The 25,405-nt window shown below is 34.5% G+C and overlaps 1 long non-coding RNA gene across 1 annotated transcript; it reads left to right on the top strand.

Moving 5' to 3' along the window:
* Positions 1-962: 962 nt before the first annotated feature.
* On the top strand, positions 963-24,688 carry LOC149787670 (uncharacterized). The gene is made up of 3 exons (XR_016424374.1): positions 963-1,501; positions 22,038-22,113; positions 24,312-24,688. It is a non-coding gene; the product is annotated as an uncharacterized LOC149787670 (long non-coding RNA).
* Positions 24,689-25,405: the final 717 nt, after the last annotated feature.

The raw sequence follows: 25,405 nt of genomic DNA, 5'->3' as shown, positions 1-25,405 counted from the left end.
ATTACCACAGAAATAGCAAACAAACCAAGAAAACAAGATGGCAAGAAAATAAAATGGTTCATTTTAAAAAAAAATATTGATACAGGTAAACTAGAAGAGATGGCAAAAATGACCCAGGATGCACATAATGTAATAATATATAATCATATATCAGAACTGGCCTATAATCATTGATCTCATCATTATTTCATGACACTGTTACAAAATGTTTTGTAATAAATAATAGCAATACAATTTGTAATAAAATTAACAAATGATGGTTTGGAAAGGCCTGAAAAAACTTATCACCATGTAAAAAATATATACAGATCAAGTAGTCCTTTATAATCTTTAATGCCATTTAACTTTTGTAATTAGTGAGCATCCACTTCATTTTTAATACATTTTATAGTATGAAAGTTCATTGTTCCTTCTCCTCTAGAGTGCTTCTGCAACCAGTGATCTGCATGTGCTTGGTTGTGACAGCAGACTTAGATTCTCTAATGATCCCTATGTAAGCAGTGTCTCTCCACCTATAGTCCCTATATAAGCAGTGTCTCTCCAGCTGTCCAAGAAAAGGCCATGATTATGGGTCCCTTTCCATGTTCAGGGTGACCTGCCTATTATTCAATCATTACTAGCTTCTTACATCACCATAATTATGAATATTTAGCTGAAGTTCCATTAAATTACTGTAATAAAGTTATAGTAGTGGTTGTCATTGATACTCAATTATTGTTAAATTAACAATCTCATTTAATATCAGAATGTTTGCATTAGAATTAAAATAACATTGCCTAAATGATATAGTAGCCCCAACATGGGTGTTTTCTTTTAAACTGCTGCATTTTTGTTAGGAAAATGAAATCATATTTTTTCATTTCAGTTGTTTTGAAGCCAGCCTTCTTATTCCAGATAAAAGCAGTGTAATCATTCCATTTTCTTGTACATTCTTTACACTTGATTGGCTCAACTATCAATCTGGTGCTGGCATTAGGTGCAAAGGTAAAAAACCCTATTGTCATGGTCATTAGTTTCATTTCAATCATTTCACATGAATGCATTTATATCAGATAATCATCGGTTGTCACCTTCAACGACTAAAGAATTCAGCTTGAGAAACTGAGAAAGTCTTTAATTCTTTTCAGTTCATTCACTATGAAAGCTCAAAGTAATCTTGATCAGTGAGAAGCATGCCCATCATGTCCAAGTGATAAATAAAGCATCTTAATGACTTTGGACTGGCCTAGGTAGCGCTCTATAGTTTCCTATTTTGCACAGGGGTAAGAATTTTAGAGAAAAAGCATTTCCCTGGATGTCCCCACTGGTTATATTGGCTATTTAAAAAAGACCTTGTATATCTTAGGTATTGTGCAAAGAACCTTTAATTCCCTTTATTTTGGTGTATGAGTGACAGGTGTAATATGGGTTATAGAGTATACAGCTTGGCCTTACTCCAGATGTGCACCTTTCAAAATACTACTAACTCCACTTGGTCATTTTCACTTCCTGGACTTCAAAGGTAAATTGTTAAGAAAAAGAGCTGATAACTTTTTTTAATACATTTTATATATTTGGTAATTCATCCATCCATTGCACTTTCAGAAGCTGGTATTGTCTAGTTGGTCAAAATTCATTTTCCCAATTTTAATAGGTGCTAAAGATGGTGTACTTTAGACTAATTAGGCTGATTTGTTTTAGCACAAGGGAGCAGACATTTTAATTAACAGTGTCTCTTAATCACGTACAATTTCCATAAGTACAATATCCAAAGAAATGTCAGCACATTACATCAAAGTAGCATAGAGGTATGCTAACATTCTCTCCACTGTGCATGCTTTATATGCAAACAACTTCACCTTATGTAAGTCACCCTCTCAAAAGTACATAATAATTGGTGAGCCCCCCCCCCCTTACAGTATGAGCACAGTTCAAAAGCAAGTGAATGATACAAAAATGGCTATTTATGTGTGACTTTTACAACATGCTGCCAGTGTTTATTTGTCCCCTTTCTAATTTTGCTGTGCTTGATTGGTCTAAAGTGCTCGCCTTTACAAATCACTAAAATCTAACCTGTCTGCAATGCTTCAAGTCTTGCGCTCAGCCATAGGTATGTGTGAAAGTTTGTCAGTGTCATCCAGTGGGTTGGTGGTTCTTACCAGGGTTTTCCCAGGTTTTTCCTTGACCAGGTATACTGGCTGCCATATATAGCCTCTCCTGTGCTGAGAAATGGCATTAAACTCAAAACAACAACAACAACACTGCAAACATCGCTGATTTTCAACATAAAACTGGTACATGTATTATCATTTCTTTTTATTCTGTTAACTCTCATGGACACATAGTTGATTTTTGGCATGGAAATAAACCTGGCATTGTCATTTTGTATATATTTTTTAAAATTTAAGTATCATTTAAAAGATAATAAATTTCTGCAGACAGTGTGCATTAAAAAGTTGTTTGAATAAGACATATACGATGTGTACAATACAAGTGTAAAATGTTCTTGTAAACATCAAGAATAAAAAGTGCTCTAGTTAAAACCAATCAAATGTATTCAATGAAGGCAGAATTTTACAATAAAGTGGAATTATATTAAATGTATGATTGTCTGGACATAAATTTGTACCGTACCCATTTACAAGTTGCAGAATCCAAATGAAACCAACATAGGACCTGACCTGCCATCTCATAATGCATAAGTAGATCATAGTCTTTGTTTGATTTTATGGATTAGTCCTTATAAAGTGCATGGATCTGGATCTGCTGGTATTTTATGCAACCACAGATCTGGGTCCATGCAGTTTGCAGTTTGATTTTACTTATACATGAGGATATTTGGTCCTTTGATGTTAAGGTAAATATGCTAAATCAGAGGTCAAGGTTAACAGTATCTGGATCTGGAGTAATAAGGCCACTGTGACCCACTGGATGAATGCATGAAAAAATAAAATGGGAAAATTCAATACATTTTATATATTAATAAGACACTAATGAAACATTTCAGAAAATAAATAAATATACTGTTAGAATGTCTCTCCAATTTGTCACTAATTTCTTGTATGTATTACTTGTATTTTCCACAAGTTTAAAGTACAACAAAAAACTAATAAAAAAAGCAAAAAAACACATGGAGTTTGCTATGAATATGAAGCTAGTGTCCAGGAAACAAACAACAAACATTAAATGATGTCACTAGCAGGACTCAGAACATTTATTAAGAAAACACATGTGTTGAGTATTTTATTTATACACCTTGTTTAAAATCCAACTGCAGGTGACTCAAGGCAATGTTTAACCACAGTTATGCATGAGTACTAAAATTGATCATTTCCAGCTCACTATACATTTTGATTCAACTGTAGTAAACCCTTCCTATCCCCCATCCCTGAACTGGAAGGTGTGAACAAAAAACAAAAACATATAGCACCAAGTGCAAAATTTTCCAAAGAGTGATCACATGAAATTTGAGAAGTCAGTAATTATGTATTGTAACTGCTGATATAACCATGCCAATTATTAACAATATAGCACATTATTAACATCAAAAGTTATTTTTTTAAAGAAGCATTCCAATACAAAGAATGTATGTAGTTGTGTTTTATGATACAACCAAACACTAAGATCTTGTATGATTTGGCATTTTTTGGCATTGTAATACATGAAAGTCATACTGTGTAGAGTACAAGTGGAGTTCAGTGTTTTTCCTAAGGATTCATCGTGTTAGCTAGTCCAGGTTGATACAGGGGTGTAAATTGAACCCTCACCATTCTGACTATGAGTCTTGCATGCTTTGGGACTTGTGGCCATACAGAAAAACTTGAATCCAAAACATTAACCATTGTTGATGCATACATTCAAAGATTGAATGAATTAAGCTTTGCCTATTGTGTTTAATATGAACTTAATGTTAAAATTGCTAATGGTTTTGATTTCTCTTGATGGCATGTAGTCTTTGACAAAGAGAAAATTTTAGAACTATCAGCAAACAAATGACCTAGGAAGAACAATTAGTTGACCCTTACAATAAAGCCCCACAGTGGTCCCTCACAAGAAAACCTGTGATATCTGACTATAAAGCCTCACAGGGGTCCCTTACAATAAAGCCCCACAGTGGTCCCTCACTATAAAACATGTGATATCCGACTATAAAGCCCCTCAGTGGTCCTTTACTGTAAAACATGTGATCTCCAACTATAAAGCCTCACAGTGGTCCCTCAAAATAAAACCTGTGATCCCCCACTATCAAGCCTCACAGTGGTCCCTCAATATAAAGCCCTCAGTGGTCCCTTGCTATAAAACTTGTGATCTACATCTATAAAGCCTCATAGTGGCCCCTTACTATAAAGCCCCTCAGTGGTCTCTCACTATAAAACCTCTGATCCCCCACTATCAAGCCTCACAGTGCTCCCTCACTATAAAACTCTCAGTGGTCCCTCACTATAAAGCCTCTTAGTGGTCCCTCACTATAAAACTTTATGCATTCTGTTTTCTTATAATGTGGGTGTGGCTATGAATCCCATTAAACTGCTTAACTATAATTGTTGGCTATTCAAATTTTGCATATAATTTTAGTTTTTAGCTCATAAGAACCAATGATAATATAATTTTACTGCATTAAATACCATATATTGATGTTTTTATTCAACATTATAGACTTTATTATGGGTCACTTTATGGTTCTTGTGAGCACTGCTTTAACTAGGGAGCACTTTACTTAAACTTTAATGTGTTAGAACAGTCTGCTGTGACTCAAACTCTGGTCTACATTGTCGCAAAGTGTATTGCTCTGCATAATGGAGCAATAACTGGATAGGTTAGTGTTTATTTCAGTGCAATCTACTAATGCAAAGAAAAAGACTACGGTTATTTGTTTCAACAAAGATTATAACTCACTAAAGTTCAGCTTCAAAACATAAACAGATTCATGACAACTTCTTTATATCTACTGGCTTATACGATGTTTTGCTAAGGCATGAAATGATAAAGATGTGCAAGTGCAAAGGAATTTATTTAACAATGATTACAAATCACCAGCTGAAAGTTGGTAAGAGTTTATTTGTATTTCTTTACTTCTTTGTTTCCTTTTTTGGGCTTGTGTTCGACTGAAAAAAGTATAGCAAAGACTATCAGACAAGCATTGACTGTCACATACTTTGAAATATAGAAATGGGGATGAATTCAAGTATACCATCAAAACAAAAAGATTTAGAACATCAAATTCACTGTATATGGCAGGGTACTATGGGCATTTATAAAACTTTCAATTTGGTGCAAAACCACCTTTCAACACTAGTTTCCTTCACTACAGATCTGCAATATAATTTACAATTTTACTGAAGATAAGAATAGTTAATAAGGAATTGACAGATAAGAATAGATAATAAGGAAAAGACACAACAACTTTTATGTTTTATATTTTCACATCCACTGGGTATTTAGTAAAGGATTATTTAACATTCCTTTTCAAATATACTTTAAAACATAAATTTTTCAGCTAAAGCTTCACTGCATCCACTAATTACTAATTACATCCACTAATTACTCCTAAAAAAAACTGCACAGATCCAGATCTCATGCATTATGCAACAGCAAATCTGGGCATGTGCAGTTTGCAGTTGGACTTGACTTGTAAGCAAGTACAAATGCTAAATGTGACTGAATGTATCTTTAGAGCCATTAAATGATACGAATGTTGTGCCATCTGGGAGAAGAATAACATCTCTCCATCTAAGTTTCATTTTACATCAGGGTGAATATACCTGGGAGCTATACATTACTATTTTAATCTGAAAACCTATTTGAGAAAATGCAATAGAAAATAACTCAGAATGGTGTCACATTACAAGCCTATGATTCGCATCCCTGTGATATTTGATCTGTGAAAAGTATTTTTACATCTTCCATTCATCATTAAATAGGTGGCATCTGAAGGTAAAGGTGACCATTAAATCATGCCACAAAAAATATCATACATTCTATTCCATACATATGTCAACGTTTTATGCAATATAGGTCAAGTATAGACCAAAATTACAATTAATAACATTATTAACCTTTTTAAACTTTTGAGTTATGGATAACAGCTATGTTACAGGTAAAAATTACCGTATATATTATAGCATACTTATTTGAGACTACAAAATGCTAAAAAGTGTTGTTATAGTATTTCTCCTGTCATAATTAAGCCCTGGCAGGCTGGACAAAATTATTGGAAATGCAGGTAGCTTATAAATGAGCACGGATTTATTAAATAAAGATTTGGTCAAAACAGGGGATGGGTTTATGGGAGAAGACTGTGCATTCAGTCCTACCACACAATGAGTAATACGAGTGTGATTAATCAATTTAAATGTCAAAAAAATGAATTGTTGGGCCTTGAGGTAAATCAAACATGAATGTTTTAAATCAGTTATTACTACAGTAATTTTGCAACTGATTGACATGTTAAGCACAGCCAATGGAATTTACATAGCAGTAGCATTATTATTCTGACTGGTTTCAATTTATAATCTGGTTATCCTATTGCCCAAAATTAGGTAGGGAGCTACAAAAGCAGCTGGTAGAGCATCAGATTCATAACCCAAAGGTCATGGGCTATACACCAGTCATGCCACTGCTGACTTGGTGTGTCCTTGGGAAGGTCACTTTGCTTTCTCAACATGATATGACCCATACTATGTTAAAGGTTCCATTAAAACCAGCCAAAACAAACTAAACAACAACAACAAAAACAACAAAAAACAAAATATACTTAGGCCTGTGTAGCAACAATTTGAACAAAATTCTAAATAATTGCTTTGTTTCTCTGAAACAAGAGATGTCCACTTCCTTACAACTGATGAACCCAAGAGATGTCTGCTTTCTTAAAACTGGCCAACCCAACAGAAGTCCACTTCTTGACATTTAACCAACTTAAGGATTAAATATGAAGGAAAAAAAATTAAAATACATACCTGGCTAGTGTTGTGTGGGTAATTTCCATGTGATAAAGGAGATTTTAAAATAGGTTGTCAAAAAATGATGAGAAAAAATGAGCATGTCAAAATAGTTTTAAAAAATCTGCATTATTTAATCCTAGCCATTCAACCATCTAACAACATTTAATGAACAGTGAGAATATGAATTAAATTCGTTTTTAAGTCAAGTCCAAATGCAAACAAAACATAATGGCAGACTGTTGTTTGTCCTACTGATTACTCATAACAAACTACACAGAGCCAGATCTGCTGGTGTATAATGCACTGACAGATCTGGTCTGTGCAGTTTGCAACTGGACTAAACTCTCTATACTGTAATAATTAAGTCAATTATGATCTAAAGTGTATTTGAAAAGATGTCTTCCTCAAGCTGTATGAAACAGAACGTGGGCCATCAATAGTTACCCCAAGCTGTATGCAATAGAATGTGAGCCATCAATAGCTTCCACCAAGTTGTATGCAATAGAATGTGGGCCATCAATAGCTTCTGCCAAGTTGTATGCAATAGAATGTGGGCCATCAATAGCTTCTGCAAAGTTGTATGCAATAGAATGTGGGCCATCAATAGCTTCTGCCAAGTTGTATGCAACAGAATGTAGGCCATCAATAGGTTCCACAAATTGTATGCAATAGAATGTGGGCCATGAATAGCTTCTACCAAGTTGTATGCAATATAATGTGGGCCATCAATAGTTTCCAAAAGATGTATGAAATAGAATGTGGGCAATCAATATTTTCCACAAGTTGTATGCAATAGAATAAGGGCCGTAAATAGCTTCCACAAATTGTATGCAATAGAATGTGGGCCATAAATAGTTCCCAAAAGCTGTAGGAAATACAACAGAGATGTGAACTCATGGTGGTTCAGATCTGATATAACTGTACTTGACTGGGGGGCCATACATATCATGAATTATGACAAGCATACAAATTTGACACTAACAAGAGATGTGGTCTGCCTGCAGGTTATATGTTTGACACCCCTGAAATAGCACTTGGGCCATCAATAGCCACAACTATTATTTCTGTTGAGATTTTATGTATCTATTATGGTCATTATAACATGTATGTTGATCATATTACTTTAAATACACATGAAAGAAACTATACATCAGAATTAATTCTACCTCCTGAAAGTATCTAATTACATTTTCATAATGAAACTTAGCTATAATATGGCAAAGTCCAAAACTATTTTGAAATAACCATATAAATGCACAGAAAGCACCTGCAGAGATTTCTTCACACCATAGTGGTCAAATATTCAAACCATAATGGTCACTGGTGTCATGGGTGAATAACCTCACTTTCACAAAATAAAGTTCAAGGAGTCAATTTTAACAATAAACAGGTCTCTATGATGGTTTTGGAAATGAAAACTAGATTGTTTGTTCTAGTGGCAGTTGATTAAATATATTTACCTATTTTTAATTATAATAATGCAATCTAGGCATTCCTAACCATTAGAATTACGCTAATAATACAATGTGTAGTTTCTGCTGTGCTTGTTTTAAGTCATATGGCCAAAACACATTGTATAATGACCAAGACAGGAAGATAAATCTTAATGTAAAACCATTTATCATTAGCTAATGGGAGAGTTTATAAAGATAATCCTATTTACACTAATTATCACCAGCACTAGCGATATTATGAAAGTATGTAAAGTACGGAGAATAATACACTTATGTCTAAAATCAGGAAAGCTCTCTGCACTTATTTCTATTCATGCCTTTCATCCAGTACTGTCCAATAAGCAGCACTACAAGTTGTAATCAGTGTTCTTTTCCTAATTCATCATCACAAACAATGGCCAATAATGCACTAAGCTTCTTTCTCACCCATGGCCATCTGTGCAGAAATTTCCTCATGAATATGCAAAACCCTGCTTGATCAATCACTGCAAGAGCAAGTAAATTTACTATTTTACTTTACATGGTCACCTAGCATGACCTTTAATGCTAAATGAATAAGCCAATAAAAATTCTCTTGCAAGCACAGGCACTTGCCAATTAACAAAATCAGCACTCTCATTGAAGTGTAGGAGACTGATATACTGTCTTGTTGACATACTTTTGAAAAATGAGGAAATCTGAGCACATGGGGCTATGGGTGGTAAAGGAGCACATCAGATTATCATCTGTGGCTAGCAACAATACTTTAGAATATCCCTTTACCTCATAGAGCATAGTGACAAAGTGCAGCACGCTATAAATAGAACACCTGTTACCTAGCAGACCGCATCCGCATAGGCATGCCTGTGAATTGTTAAGCAATGTAGTGGTGTTACGTTTAACAGCAGTTTTAACCATTTTACGTTTTAGGTAGACATCTATTATATGTGGAAAAATTGAAGAGTAAAGTCCGATTGTTATAGTTGTGTAAATTTTTTTCACAGAAGAATATTTTATGTGCTATAAAATCGAGAGAGAACTCGTTCACCGTCATGTCAGTAAGGCCGCGTGACCGACCATAGCTGCCATTTCCCATACTCGAAATTTACATGTTTTTCGTCTGCGTCTACATCACTAAGTCATCTGAATTTGATAATCAATAAAAACTAATTGCTGCTTACATAAATATCATAGCCTTTACCAAGGTTATTGTATCTTTCGTGGTTGTGATTCTACTCGTGAAAACTTCGTAAGTACTGAATGAAATCCTGCCTGTGAATTGTTAAGCAATGTAGTGTTGTTACGTTTAGCATCAATTTTAACCATTTTACATTTTTGGTACACATATATTATATGTGGAAAAATTTAAGAGTAATGTCGGATTGTTATAGCTGTGTACTTATTTTTCACGGAAGAATATTTTATGTGCTTTAAAATCGAGAGAGAACTCGTTCACCGTCATGTCAGTGAGGTCGCGTGACCGACCGTAGCTGCCATTTCCCATACTCGAAATTTACGTTTTTCGTCTGCGTCTGCATCACTAAGTCATCTGAATTTGATAATCAATAAAAACTAATTGCTGCTTACATAAATATCAGAGCCTTTACCAAGCTTATTGAATCTTTCGTGGTTGTGATTCTACTCGTGAAAACTTCGTGAGTACTGAATGAAATCCTGCCTGTGAACTGTTAAGCAATTTAGTGTATGTTACATTTAACAACAATTTTAACCATTTTACATTTTTGGTACACATATAATATATGTGGAAAAATTTAAGAGTAATGTCTGATTGTTATAGCTGTGTAATTATTTTCCAGAGAAAAATTTTTTATGTGCTTCAAAATCTTGAGAGAACTCGTTCACCGTCATGTCCGTGAGGCCGCTTTACCAACCGTAGCTGCCATTTCCGATACTCGAAATTTACAAGGTTTTCATGTGCGTCTATATCACTAAGTCATCTGAATTTGATAATTTATAAAAACTAATTGCTGCCTACATCAATATCAGAGACTTTACCTAATTTATTGAATCTTTCGTGGTTGTTATTCTAATCGTGAAAACTTTGTACGTACTGAATGAAATTCGCGGCTGCCATTTTGGAGAGTGGAGATTACGTCCAGTTACTTTAAATAGCAGATATCGACCAGTGCATGAATAGTGACCACGTGATCTGACGTAATTATCATTCGCAGAAATGAATGTAGTATGTAATAGGGGGGTTTTCCCCGAAGGTGGCGCTACGAAAACTAGCTCAAAATGACTGGTGTTTACTGCAGGCGTCAAAAGGCGCTTCTATGCGAATCTTGTAGAGGCGTCAAAAGGCGCTTCCATGCGAATGGAGTAGAGGCGTCCAAAGACGCTTGTATGAGCTAAGAAATACTGTATAGAAAAGACATCTGTTTTCTTATTTATAACACATGTCCATACTTTTTACAGAAAATTTGAAGGATCATGTGTATTTTTGCAGGGTAATTTGTCTTATTTATCCAGATTTTAAAATATTTTTTCTTTATCTTGAAAAATCACAACTAACTTTGCCATGCAGATGGCTCACACAGTGCTACATTTCAGATACCATTTGAATTGAACTTGCTTATAATTCTAGTCCAACTGACTGTAACCTGCACTGACCCTGATCTGCCATTATATAATACACCAGCAGATCAGGGTCTATGTTATTTGTTAAACCAATTACTCCTAACAAACTGCATAGACCCAAATCTGCCATTGCATTATGTGATGGCAGACCCTGGTCTATGCAGCTTGCAGTTTAATCTGACTTGTACACAAGTACATATGGTAAACAATTATAAGAGCAAAGTTGTCTTTGGTTTGCTTAAACTCTGTGCTAAATCTTAACCTGATAAGAATTAAAAATTCTTATTTTTACCAGTTTAAAATTTTCAGTCATGCAAACAGCAAAGTCCAATGATTAAAAGGGGAATATACTGCAGTAAAATTTAAAGAAATGTTTTAAAAGAGTTTCTAATATATATGAACACAAATATGTCAGCTTCCTCCTTAGCACAGTTATTGTTGTTGTTGTAAGATTAATTCCATTTCAAAGCACATGAAAGGCTATGCATGGCAGCCAGTATAACTGGTAGAGGAAGAACCGGGGAAAACACTGGTAGGAACTAATGAACCATGGGAAGCTACTGGCAAGCTTTCTCACATGACTGCATTGGCCAAGCTTAAGACTTGAATCTACACAGACAGAGGTGAGATGACAGTGATTGGAAAAATGCAGCTACCATGTCCTAGATCTCCAGCCTGAGGTGTAATACAAAGCATATGGTAACATTTAACATGTACATTTTGGTCATCAATTTACTTTCATTAACTTCAAATTTTCACTTAAGTGCAAACACTGCCATAAATGCACCAATGGAGCATGTAAAAATGCCCAATTCATAGAGCAGGTGCCCTCTGAAGAGAATCTGCCATCTTTAAAATTCCCTGACAGTGACAGGTAACTAGCATCCTACCCTGTTTTGGTTCCGTGGACAATGCATTTATAAAATGGATACACCTGTGCAACACCTGCAGACACTCTAATAGTAACGAGATTCTGTATTCGTTGACTGCCCATGGATGAGCAGTCTATAGGAACGGAGGGGGGCAGAATTTCTTGCTATGCCACTGGAAATTAATATTCTTGGTGGGAAATTTTTATTATTTAAGTGGCATCGTTCAAGATATTCATCAGAAGTATTCACAAACAGGGTTTTGATAAAAATCCTTTCCTAGTAGTTTGTGTTATGAAACTCACAAGCTGTCACAGATGGAAAACTAAGTCAAGCCAAATGACTTTGAAATCAGTATATGACTGCCTACTATGAACTTCTTTACTAAGTTCAAAATGCAACTGTTATGTATATTTAATTTAATTGTTTGTCTGTTAGTTTTAATTTTTTTAAATTTCATTACATGTTATTGAAATGTAACATTGCTTGCTGGACTTGACCTTGTCCAAAAATGAGTTCATTTCTTCTTGATCTGATTGACCATTTTTATTATTTTTATTTCATTTATGTAAACAACTAATAATAGCTTCATTATTCTCTATATGTACGAGCTTATTATCAAAATTATGTTTCAGGTAAACAACAAGACGTAAATATGTTGATCATGGTCAGGGTTTTGGAGATTCCTAAGTGAATTTTATAGGCTATTGTGTTGTAATAAACAAGGCTCATTTGATCATTCTAGAATGTTATTTTCCATTAGGTAATGGTTATTTTTAGAAAATGCAAATTGTGACCTGAGGTCAAGCAGAGAACTATATTTTCTATATTTTCTTGTGACTGTGAGGATTTTACCAGTCATGCTGTAACATCTAGCACTTTAAGTTGTATTATGTTGTGACCTGTTTGGGCTGAATTTTATTTTCTTCAAATTATTGAATTCAAGTGTTTATTTTCTATGGAAATACAAAAGTGCTCTGGCAAAATTCTCGTACCGCTCTGGTGGCCTAGTGGTTAGAGCATCTGCCTCAGATGCGGGAGGTCGTGAGTTCGATCCCCGGCCAAGTTATACCAAAAATGGTACTAACAGCTGCCTCACTTGGTGCTCAGCATTAAGAGGTTAGTGTTAGGACTGGTTGGCCTGGTGTCAGGATAATGTGACTGGGTGGGACATCATGCTACATGTCTGCGGCATGATGCCCCAGTGCTAGACATCACTATAAACTGCCACACTGCAGACATTGTAGTGATATGACTGAAAAATTGTTAAAGCTACATTAAAAATCCAAATCACACACACACACACACACACACACACACATACACACACAAAATTCTTGGAAAAAGACTGACAGTTGTTATGGTTTGGATGGGGTGCTCCCAATATTTTATTTAAATTATTATAGAAGTCCCACCCAGGCTCAATTTGGGTTGGAAGTTAAATTAGTGAACGACAGATGTACAGCTCCGAGCCCCCAGTCAGCAGTGCCAATCGTTAAATGACTGAATATACAAAAAAAGTGAAATTCAATGAATAACAATTTAATAACAATTCAATATTCAAATGATTCAAATTTCCCAAGTACTCTCCTTCCACTCAACCCTGTAAGAGCCTATTACATCACTTCATTAGTAGTATTCCAAATTCCTTCTCCTCCAAGACTTCTCTATACTCCTTCTCCACTTTCTCCCCCTCCACCTTCTATACACCTTCTCTCCACTGACTAGACTTTGGTCAACTCCAACTGCTATGCTAGTCTCACTTCTGTCTCCACCTCTTGAAGACTCGGGTCTCAACTGAACCAGAAGTTCTGTCCCCTAAAATGCTTCCAGTGAAAACACAACGATGGTAGAATATTTTTCCTTAGCTCTCTCATCTCACACTACACCCAGATAATTGCAATTTAATTTCTTCGGTCATGCATTCATTCATGTTGAAATCTTCATCCAATCTTGTATGGTAAAACATCATAATAAAAGCATGGTATCAATTACTTCTCATACATACATCAATAATCTGCATCACATCAGTACATATTCTAAATCCCATTATACTAAACAATATCACAACAATCAGATGCATTTCTTTACATTACAACTCATACAAAGTATACAAATATTCAAATATCCATGCTCTGATACAACCATATATCCATAGTAACTAATCTGATATACTTCAAACATTTTCCAAACTCACAATTCAAGCATGTGTAAATTTTAATATAATGCATTAATAAATATGAAGTAACATAATAGCATCTTACAAAATTAACCACAAGCTTACAATCTACATAATTCTCTACATAATCTCAAGCCCATTTCTCAAATACACATGTAAATGAAACACTACAAGGGTAATTCTACATACTAAATGATGCTAGTAATTAAGTATACATACTACAAATAATTACAATTATGATGGCGTAATATTCTGCAAAAATCGAGCAAATAACTCACTTACCTTTTTGAAGCCTTATTTTTACTTTGAATTTGTTTCTAAGTTTTATGCTAAATTATGATTGGCTTTCTCAGAGTAATCCTATTTGCTCAGCAATCTTCCTAGGAGAACTACTGACCTTTTGCTTGCAAGTTAGGAAGCTATAATGTCCTTCTCGCTGTCTGTCCAAATGGGGACAAAAGAGAACATGCCCCATTCACCATGCAGGTTTCTTCTGATTTCTGAACAAACCTTTAACATGTAGGTGTGATATGGCAAGCCTTTGTAAAGTTGACAGGATCTTTTGCCTGTGTCGATTCAAGATTACGCTCTCAGGCAGGTGACGGTAACCTTGCATAAGAGATTAACTCTAGCCTGAGGCAATGTTTAGACATCAAACACATGTCCATGGCAATTATACATGTTTTAATACCTGGGCTTAGCAAACGTGACAAAGATATTCATTGGAATTTATACAGAATTCAAACCTGGAATAATATTTCTGTGATTCAACAAGAGACTGTTGACACATCATTACTTCGTAGACCATAACAGACATGTCATTGCCTTCAATTTTAAATCATTTTGGGGGATTTTGAACTGAGTTTTATTCAAGACTTTTTGTTACTAGGACTTGTGCTTTAATTTTTGGATTATTTTGGGATTATATTGACAATACCATAAGTTCTTTTTTCTCATTTTTCACTTTGTATTCTAGGAAATTAAATTATGTTAAATTTTACAAAGCTTGTTGTCTTCACTCTTTTCTATTACTTATTTTAAGAGCATAGACTCATAACAGCAACTAAATACAAAGCCTAGTCAAAGTATGTTTTTATATATACATGTCACTTTGTTGATCAACTTGATGTGCAAAACTGCAAGCATGGACTATTGGTTTAACCCCGAGGTGAAATTATTTGGTTAAGTTTTAAGTGTTTATATATCCTCTGATAAGTTTGTTTATAAAACTTCAAGGATTTTTTTCAAAGAAATTAAATGACTTTACAAGGATATAAAAAAAAATACAACTTTTTTAAAATTCAAGAAGTTTCCAAGGTTACCTTACAAATCCATTAGGCTTTTTCAAAAACTGTTCAAACAATGTTTTAGAGAAAACAATATTATGTTGATATGCAGGTAATTTGTTCAATAGTGATAACAAGATTTCAAGATAGTTACCATGGAGATCATGCTGTATGTCAGATTGGCACTATTTAATTTAGGACCATCTAAATGTCATAAAGAATATTTAGGTAAAACCCCATATTTGATATGACCATCTCTCAATGGAAAAGTAGTAATAGCAAGATTGGCCACAATGGAAGTTCAAGGGGTACTATTTTCACTAAGTACCAACTAGACCTTAGAATTTAGAAACTATGTGCCATATTTCATGACTTTCCTACACGAAGTTTGGGAGACCCAGCTATAGCAATCAAATTTTAAGAGATGTCTAATGCAAGTCTATCAACTCTTTTGGACACTGACTAGTAAAACTAAATAATGCTGGTCTTAGCACAAAACAAGTATACATTTGATCTATATAACATTTGTTCCAAATAGTATCTTCAGTGATCATGTTATGATAAACTGTTTACTGATACTATTGTATTGTCACCCTAGACTAAGGGTTTAGAAAAGCCTATGGTATGATTCCATCACCACCCAGATGATCATGCAGTCAATTGAATCCATCATAATGTAGCAGGTTTATAATTGATATTCAGTATGTGCTTAAATGCTGTCAGCTATTCATTTAGAAATACAGAGAGTCATATCTTGATCAGACATCCTACTCAAACATGAGACTGCATGAGCTTTTTATCTTTCTGGTCAATAAATACGTACTGTAGCTGGTGGTGTACCTTTTACCCAAGTTCAGCTCTGAATAGTAACAACATAGATCCATCACCAAAAATGTGCTACAAGATCAAGGCTGACTAATTATTTCCAGCACGAAGCATAGATCCTGATCTGTTAGCATAATATGGAATAGCATATTTGGCTCTATATTATTTGCAGTTTGGCCAGCCACTGATTTAATGTAATATGCAATAATAACAGCCAATGAAATCTTGACGAGGGGCAACTTTCCTGGATAACAGCTAAATTCAGGTGCAAGAAAAGGGACTACCTTCTCTCTTTTATAATGAGGTTCTTTGGTCAGTTAAATCAAGATACGACACTAAGTGTTGGAAATTATACAAAAATGTGATTGAAAGGTGAAGATTAGCACCTGATAGATCATCTGTCACTGTAATTGACTAAGAGGGATGCTACTTGGCCCACCATTCATTATACCACATAATTAACCAAAGTTTTCTTTATTCACATCTTGATTGAAATGGTCACTTTTTTTCACCTACTTGACCAGTCAGTCAAATGACTAACATATGTATGCTGTTTACTCCTTTCAATCAACTCATCAGTTTTATCACAAACTCAAATTGGCTGAGCCAAGACCTGATTCAACCCATGAAGACACAAGTGACATGTGAGTGGTCTGTACAGGTAAGACCTCATTCAGCAAATTAGCAGTTGAGATCAACATCACATGTAAACTTTCATACATCAAAACCATAAACAGAGCAGTTTATTAGTAGTTGAGATCAACATCACATGTAAACCTTCATGCATCAAAACCATAAACAGAGCAATGTATTAGCAGCTGAAATCAACATCACACATAAACTTTCATACATCAAAATCATAAACAGAGCAATTTATTAGCAGTTGAGATCAACATCACATGTAAACCTTCATACATCAAAACCATAAACAGAGCAATGTATTAGCAGCTGAGATCAACATCACACATAAACCTTCAATACATCAAAACCATAAACAGAGCAATTTATTAGCAGTTGAGATCAACATCACATGTAAACCTTATTACGTCAAAACCATAAACAGAGCAATTTACGAAAAGCTTTCCATACTCAGGTACAATTCTGTGGAACTAGATCCACTGTTAATAAAATTTGCTGAAAATATTACAGTATTTAAAGAGATATTCTGAGTATGTCTATGTTACTAATAGATTATAAAAGAATTTTTTTATTTATAACATTAAAGACATGTTAAAATAAATAGTAATTGCTATTATCTTTTGTATGATGCAGCCTAAGTGGTTAGAGTGCCCACCTCGGTTGCAAGAGTTTGAACCCTGGCCAAGTCATACCAAAGTGTTACAAAAATGGTACTAGCAGCTCCCTCAGTTGGTGCTCAGCATTAAGAGGTTGTGTTAGAAATGGTCAGCCTGGTGTCAGGATAATGTGACTGGGTGGGACATGATGATACATGTCCGTGGCATGATGTCCCAGTGCTAGACTATAATCTGCCACACTGCAGACATCATAGCAATATGAGTGAAAGATTGTTAAAGCTACATTACAAATCTAAATCACACACAGACACTTATGATGCAGTTAATGAGTTAGCCTTTATCAATAAAGTATTAATTATTATTGTTAATATTATTATTATTCCACTAGGTTACCTAGGATGCCATTTTATTAGGATGGTTAAAGGTTACCTGGGGTCCCCAGTTGTTAGGATGCTTAAAGGTTACCTGTGGTCCCCAGTTATTAGGATGTTTAAAGGTTACTGGTATCCCCAGTTATTAGGATGTTTAAAGGTTACCTGGGGTCCCCAGTTATTAGGATGGTTAAGGGTTACCTGGGGTCCCCAGTTATTAGGATGGTTAAAGATATATATACTTTTATTTATCCCTATTCTTGCTTCTATGGTGTTCATACACCCTCCCATTTATTTGTACTCTCCTACTGATTATAAAAGTGCTAATCAAGAAAATAAACAAAATGCACAAAACTTTGTCATTTCATTCACTGACTTATAATTTCTAACCTCTGACCAAGGGATCCCTAACAATGTCAAACTATTGGTGTTTCAACACAAATGGAATCTTCCAATGTAAACAAGCAGGCAGACTGCATGCAGTCCATTTCTGGTTTCTAGAATAGTCTAATTTAGTAAAAATTGTCATCTGCATCCAATATTGACAATGTCTAGTTTTAAAACAAACTGAACAAATAAATAGGAAGAACTCTTCTATAAATGTGTTCCAAGAGATGTACATCCAAAATTTATGAAGTTATTGAGATTTTCAAATATGGTGAACTACATTACATTTGCTGCTTGAAAACATAGACTTGCCCAAGCAAATATTGCAACTGTGTTACTAAAAAACTCTGCTTAATTCAAGATGCCAACAAAATGACAGTGTTTGGGATCCCATTAATATATATTGGTACTTTTAAAAAAAAATCTCTCATGCTTTATGAAACCTCTTCCTGTTCATAAAAATATTTCAAGCATCACTTTCAACATAACTCACTTTTATTTGTATTTTTTCTACTGCTGCATGTGTAACACATGCTAAAAAGTGAACAGCATACACCCAGATATGCCAACTATAATGTGCTGTCAGATTGGAGTCATCGCATGAAACACATAAGCACAACTTTTTAGCATAATCAAAGATCTGCCATCCTTAAATGAACTGTCAGATCGAAGAGTGTTACCTTCATATGAAAACATAAGCAGAATTAATTGCATAGACCTTGATCTGTCATCCTACAATGTGCTGTCAGTCCGAGCAAACACTGTTAATTTGAAAGCATACACAAAACAAATACCAAACGCCTAGATTTGCTGGTACTTAATGCGACAGTATGGGTATATGAAGCTGGCATGTGTGAATTGCTGACAAACATGACAGATACATGAATGATGGTACTGAGGAGGTATAACAAAATTAGTTTAGTTTATTTTTGAGGCTACAGCAAAAAAAATAAGTCACTTAGTGGGAAGGCAACTGGACTAATGCACTTTGCCCAATGATGCAGTATGTAGCTGGTCTGGGCTGAATTGAGGGCAAGATTTGAACCTGCATCTAGCTGCAGTTAGAAGTCTGGCACACTAACCAACTAATGATTCACTGCAGTTCTCCAGCTATAACTAGAAACAGATAAAATGTACAGATCAATTAAATGGCAAGATCACTTTAGTGAGAGAAATTCAGTTTTAAGTCAGAAATGAACACAAGGAAGCCTCTATAACTGGGTGAAAGAAACTCACAGCATCACCTGAAGCAGGACTTTACCAATGGACCTTCAAGTAGTAATGGAAGGTATGAAAGTGAAACCCATTACCCTTCTGCAACCAACCTTAAGTCACTCATTAAATAGTTGAAATTCTGGTGGTTGACTGACCAGTCTAATGGAGATGAATGAATATATAATAACAATTTCACACCTAGACATTAAGGTTTGTGCAACCTTGAGTCAGCATGGTTAGACAATCATACCGATATAGTACAAAATTAATTAATTTTTTTTGGCATAACTAGATTATTACCTTAAGTTTAGTAGACTTTAAATTTATATTTCTAATGTGATAATATTTTGAAAAGATAAATGTTAATTGTATGCAAAATGCATGCATTCAGTTATCTATTGACAATAGAAGAGAACTGAATGCTGTATGATGTGTACCCCAAGTATAACAAATACAACTGCAAACAGAAAATCTGAATATTTGGTCTAAATATCTTTAATTTTCATCTTTATATCAGTTTTATTAATTTGTTTTTGCTGAATATCATGTTTCTAATGATCATTTGTTCTTAATTATATTGCACTTATTAAAAACCATCAGCTACATATTTTCATGCATATAATTAATTGCTTGGAATGACATGGCTGTGTATAAAATTTATAAATGCATACATTCTCCTACCTGCTGATACAATGTAAACTTTCTTATTGTTTTTGTAGTCAGAAATTCTCAATGTTAGAAAAAAACCTGTGATACACCTAAATACTTCACATTTTAGTCTAGATTAGGAGACAAGTTCTAAATATTAAGTTAAGGGAATGGGTTTGCTGTATTTGTATGTACTCTAGCCTGCTTCTGTTTAATAGTTTTAAAACTGAGAGCAATTTTATCTTAAATACAGTGTATATTTTTAATAATTTCAAGGCTGTATCAGTCAGTTTTACCACTTTTTAATACTCAAGTGTATGTCTCCCTGAAGGGAGTTAACTCACACTGTACCTGAGAAGGGTAATTTAAAGTGTGTGTGTGTGTAAAAAGAATCTAGATCATATAATAAACAGTCCTTACAACTGCACTAGATTCAGCAAGGTATTATTTGTATCAAAGATTAAGACAAATAACAAAAACTCATGAAGAACAGTGCAAAACTAGCTTTTAATTAGTGTATGTGCTTTAGATTCTAATAGAATCATTGTCAAAGGAAATTTCAAAACAGAGGTAAACATTACAAACAATAAACACAAAGAAAACATTAAATTTACAAATTTTGACATGACCATTTCTAATGGAAGCATTGTATGTTTTGCTGTTTCATAATGTAGTTACAGATCAGGGTCTGAAAAGTTTTAATTTTTTATTGCTTTCATGAAACAAGGCAAATTCTATTCTTCAGGTGTATTTTGTGATGGCAGATCTGGAGCTATGCTGTTTAAAGCTGGGTATGCAGTATGTTCATTATAGTGATGAAAAGAAAAACCTGTGCAAACTGGCTGCTAATTTGACAATGACAATTACAAAAAAAGATAGGCATACTGTGCTCATAAATCAGCAGCTAATTTGACAGTGACCATGAAGATTGGCACACTCAGCTCATAAATTCTACAACTGCCCCATTGTCAGATTTAATATTGACCCACTATCCTCAATTTTCTCCTAAATGTGAATTCAGATACAGAAGGTAATAAACCTTGCAGTCTATTCTTGGGCACTTATCAAACTGAATATACAGCTTGAGGCAGGAGTTTATGACTTTTGACAGCCAACTTGTTTCCTCTCACATAAAAGAAAATACATTATATTTCATGGTTTCTTTGTATAAATAGCTACATCTGATCGAATGCAGTTCATGAAAGGAGTAAATTCTAGTAAGAATGTGTACTAAATTCTATAAATCAAATTCTAGTAGTAATTGGTGACAATAAAAGCTAGGATTTAATGTATAGGTAACACATGAATCTCAGATCACACACCTAGATAATGTTAGCCTAGTAGATCAGTGCAACAACTCCTGACCGGATATTATCTAGATTAGCAAGATTCTTTCTGTCAATGGTTAATCAACATCATTTTTCTTTGCACTAATTTTAAAGATCTGAAAAATTCTTTGTAGAGATGTTCCAGATTGAAGCCGTATAAAGGTGTTTCTTTTCGTATCAGCCACATCCGACTTTGGATCAGAATAATATGTACAAATTTTAAAGGCCTTGATGTCAGTGAGGTTTCTGTCCAAGTTGGTTAAATTTTGTGCAATATTTTTTAATTAGTCTTTCCAAAGTTTTTCTAGTTTTTGTTACAGCAGCTATTGTACCAAACTGAAAGGCCTTATTGTTGCAGGATACATCATCAAATTTGGTAATACTGTTTGCAGTGGTTCATGAGAAGATATTGCAATGTCTTTCTATTTTCTTTAGTAATGGTTGCCACACCTGATCTTATCTGTATAAAATTTAAAGAATCCAGATCTGATGCCAGGATGCTGTCATATTAGATCCAATTTTATTGGGAAGAATTTATTTTGAAGTTTTTCTATTGCAACAATAGCTTCCATGCTGGATGTCAAATTGGATCAGATGCACAAAATTAAGGACCTTAATAGAAGAATACTGTCCAATTCTATCAGCTTTTGCTGAGTGGAGTTTAAGTAAAAGTCATTTGAAGATATTTTTCTTGTACTAATGATGACCATTTTTGATGGCAGGTTGGCATAATTTCTAAAGTGACCATATCTGATGGCAGGTTGGCATAATTTCCAAAGTGACCATATCTGATGGCAGGTTGGTATAATTTACTGAGCTGTATAAGGCCTTTCTATCAAATGCTCCTGTTAAATTTAAAATAAAAAAAATTGTACTAGCATTTTAAGAAGCTGAAAATTACATATGATGGCAGTCCTGCAGAGACCTATCAGACTTGCTCATGTAGCCTAACAGTCAGGGGAGCTGAAAACGGTTGGTCCCTCTTATTAGTCAATGTCCCACTTGCCATTATAACTTTGATGGTCCAAGCAATTTTCAATAATGAACTTTGAACAAATCATAACCAATATTCAACTGGTTACATGTGGAACAGGTTTCAAAATGAGATGTCTTTAACTTTACATGTTCTAACCTTACATGTCCTACTTTTCTTATAAAAAGACAATGTAGATCAAACTAATACATGTACATGTATTTGTTTCAAACTTCAGCATACGTATAGAATGTATTTCTCAAGATATGATCAAACAAAATAATCATTCGCATTTTCCAATCTGTCTTATCAGTCACATCTACTAGTGTAGAAAAGTCTTGACATAGTCTGCCAACAATGTTTAGAATCAACAAGAACCTGGCTGAGTTTGCCCTGTGCTATAATCTAAAATCTGGTGAAAGTGGAACAAAATGGTACTGAAATAAAACTAAAGCAAAAAACTTTAACATTGCGGTTAATCTAACATTTGGTGTATCCAAAGACACATATACTGATGTCACTGAGTGCTATGTTAAACTTCTGTCAAGGTGAGCTTGACACCAAAATACTGCTTAGCTGAGCAGAATTGGTAAAAATGCAAACTGGCCCCAAAATCACACCAAATTTCTGTTTTTTGAGAACAAAACTGAGTCAGACCTGAAATCCAAATCTGAAAAGCAAAGGGTTTATTATTATCTTTAAAACAAGACAAAAATTTAGATTACTGTATATACTTGCTTATGAGTCCAACTGCAAACTGCACAGACTTGGGTCTCTTGACGCAAAATGTAGTTTGTTAGGAGTAATCAGTAGAACAAACAACACAGACACTGATCTGTAGGTGCATTATGCTATGGCAGATCAGGATCTTTGTTGTTTGCAGATTTGACTTGTGAGTATATATGGTAGTGGATTTATCATATTTGTTTAGCTTTCCACTGTTTAAATGCACAAAAGAGGAAGTCCATATACATCCCAGTAATCGTTTCAGGTCTTTGTTTGTTTATATTACTTATATAACCGCCATACCAGACCATGAGCAGGCCCCAATTTTAAAAAATGCAGCTGTAGATTTTGTTTTCAATTTACTACCCTTTAAGCAAACTTTAAAAACAAATTACTAAAAGCATTGGAATTAAGTGAATGGTACATGAAAGAACAAAACTACAGTACAGAGTTAAATAATGAAATGGCCCGGAGACATGCACAGTTGCGTGGATTTTCCATTTGCCCAGTCCCTTTGGGGACAGGTGTTTTAAAAGAGGTTGAGTGATGTAGAAACAGAGAAACATGTTGATGTCATACTGTGTATATTTTAGTTCTTCTACGGTCATCACAGCTAACAATTCAGTGCACTAAACAGGTTCAAAATACTTTCATGCAATTCAAAGTTACAAAACATGCTAATTTTTGTTTATAAAACAGTATTTAATCCAAATATCCTCAGACTCAAAATATACTAGCTGCCTTAATTAATAAATAATAACATGTAGATAACTGTATTTAAAAACACAATGTCAATCAGCTGAAGTATAATGGGCTAGTAAGCAGGTTTTGTCCTTAAAATTTCAAGTGAACAGTGGGTTTTTTAGGGGGGATTTTAACACTGAGAGTTCCCTCAGGTGTCCTTTCTTTAATTAGATAGCATATTCTTACAAAAATGGGGAATCCCAAGCTGGCTTTCAAAAATGTTACTCAGAGACTCTCCATATGGGTCAAGGAGAAATCCAAAACAACATAGAGAAAGCTCCACTAACACATCATGTGAAGGTAGATCAGGGTTGACACTGTATAATCAAATAATGATAAGTATTCATGTATGTCTGTGAATATGTTCCAGGCTTGATACTTTGATTTTTAAAATCACTTAGTTATCTAGTGTCAAGTCAGATTATTCACATCATGTTGTATATACTGTATATATTGTATGTAACAGATAGAAGGCCTCAAGGTAGATTAGTTCTGTAACTAACTGAGTTACCTTCTCTAAATAAAGTATTTATTATTATTATTGTTTTTTAAGGAAACGATATAGACCCTGATCAGCAGATTATTATGTGATGGCAGAGCTGGGTCCACACTGTTTACATCTGGATGTGTATTGTAAATGGATAAATTTTTATGGCATACTACTCCGCAAGAATGATAATGAATATAAAGCCAGTAATCTTGTTATTGGTATATTATTATTCAATATGGTATTGAGGTTTGGACTGGTTTTCAGTCTGTGCCCTATAAAAATACAACTGCTTCATTCAATAAAAACTTAAAATTTGTATACTATATATGTAATCAGACTTCACACTCCTATGGAGTTCCATTTAGGTGCATATAGAAATGTAAATTTGTCTACAGACATCCTACCAGTTCCTGTCAGCAACCAATTTTCATCATGGTTCTCAAAAAGCATAATTCTGAAATTGTATCATGAGTTGTCTCAACCAATATTTACGTTCACAGTAAATTTAAGAGCAACAATCAGCGCTGACTTGTAAACATGTTTATTCAGAAATAAACTGTAGCTGATTCAATCTTGTTTACGTTACTTTTCAGGGAGCAGCTGCAGAGAGTCTACACACGTGCCTTTGTAGACTAGTAAGGGCACAAAAATCCAGGACCGTTATTTTATAACATATAACACATAATATACTTGATTAAAAATGAGTCCAACCACAAACTGTACAGACCCAGATCTGCTATCACATAATTCCCTGACAGATCTGGGTCTGTGCAGTTTGTTACAAGTAATCAGTAGAGCAAACAACATAGACCCTGGTCTGCAGTCGCTATATGCTATGGCAAATCAGGATCATTGTTGTTTGCAGTTTGACTCAACTTATAAGCAAGTACATAAGGTACATCATCCAGGATGGTTAAATAAGAAATGAGTAAATTAGCAACAACTGCATATATTCCACAGAAAACAACCAACTTGTTGTAATCTCCAGATCCATGTTTAAGGGGCCCCCCAAGTGGCCTAGTGGTCTAAAGCGCTCTCCGTTATGCATTACTGCCATCTCACCTCTGCCTGCGTGGGTTCGAGTCTCAGATTCAGCTAATTGGGTATATGAGAAAGCTTGCCAGTAGCTTCTCATGGGTCGTTGGTGGTTCTTTCCA

This window comes from Sinohyriopsis cumingii, chromosome 11 (genome assembly GCF_028554795.1).
Source record: "Sinohyriopsis cumingii isolate HCF-2022 chromosome 11, ASM2855479v2, whole genome shotgun sequence".
Classification (NCBI taxonomy): domain Eukaryota; kingdom Metazoa; phylum Mollusca; class Bivalvia; order Unionida; family Unionidae; genus Sinohyriopsis; species Sinohyriopsis cumingii.
This window is presented reverse-complemented; position numbering and strand designations above follow the sequence as displayed.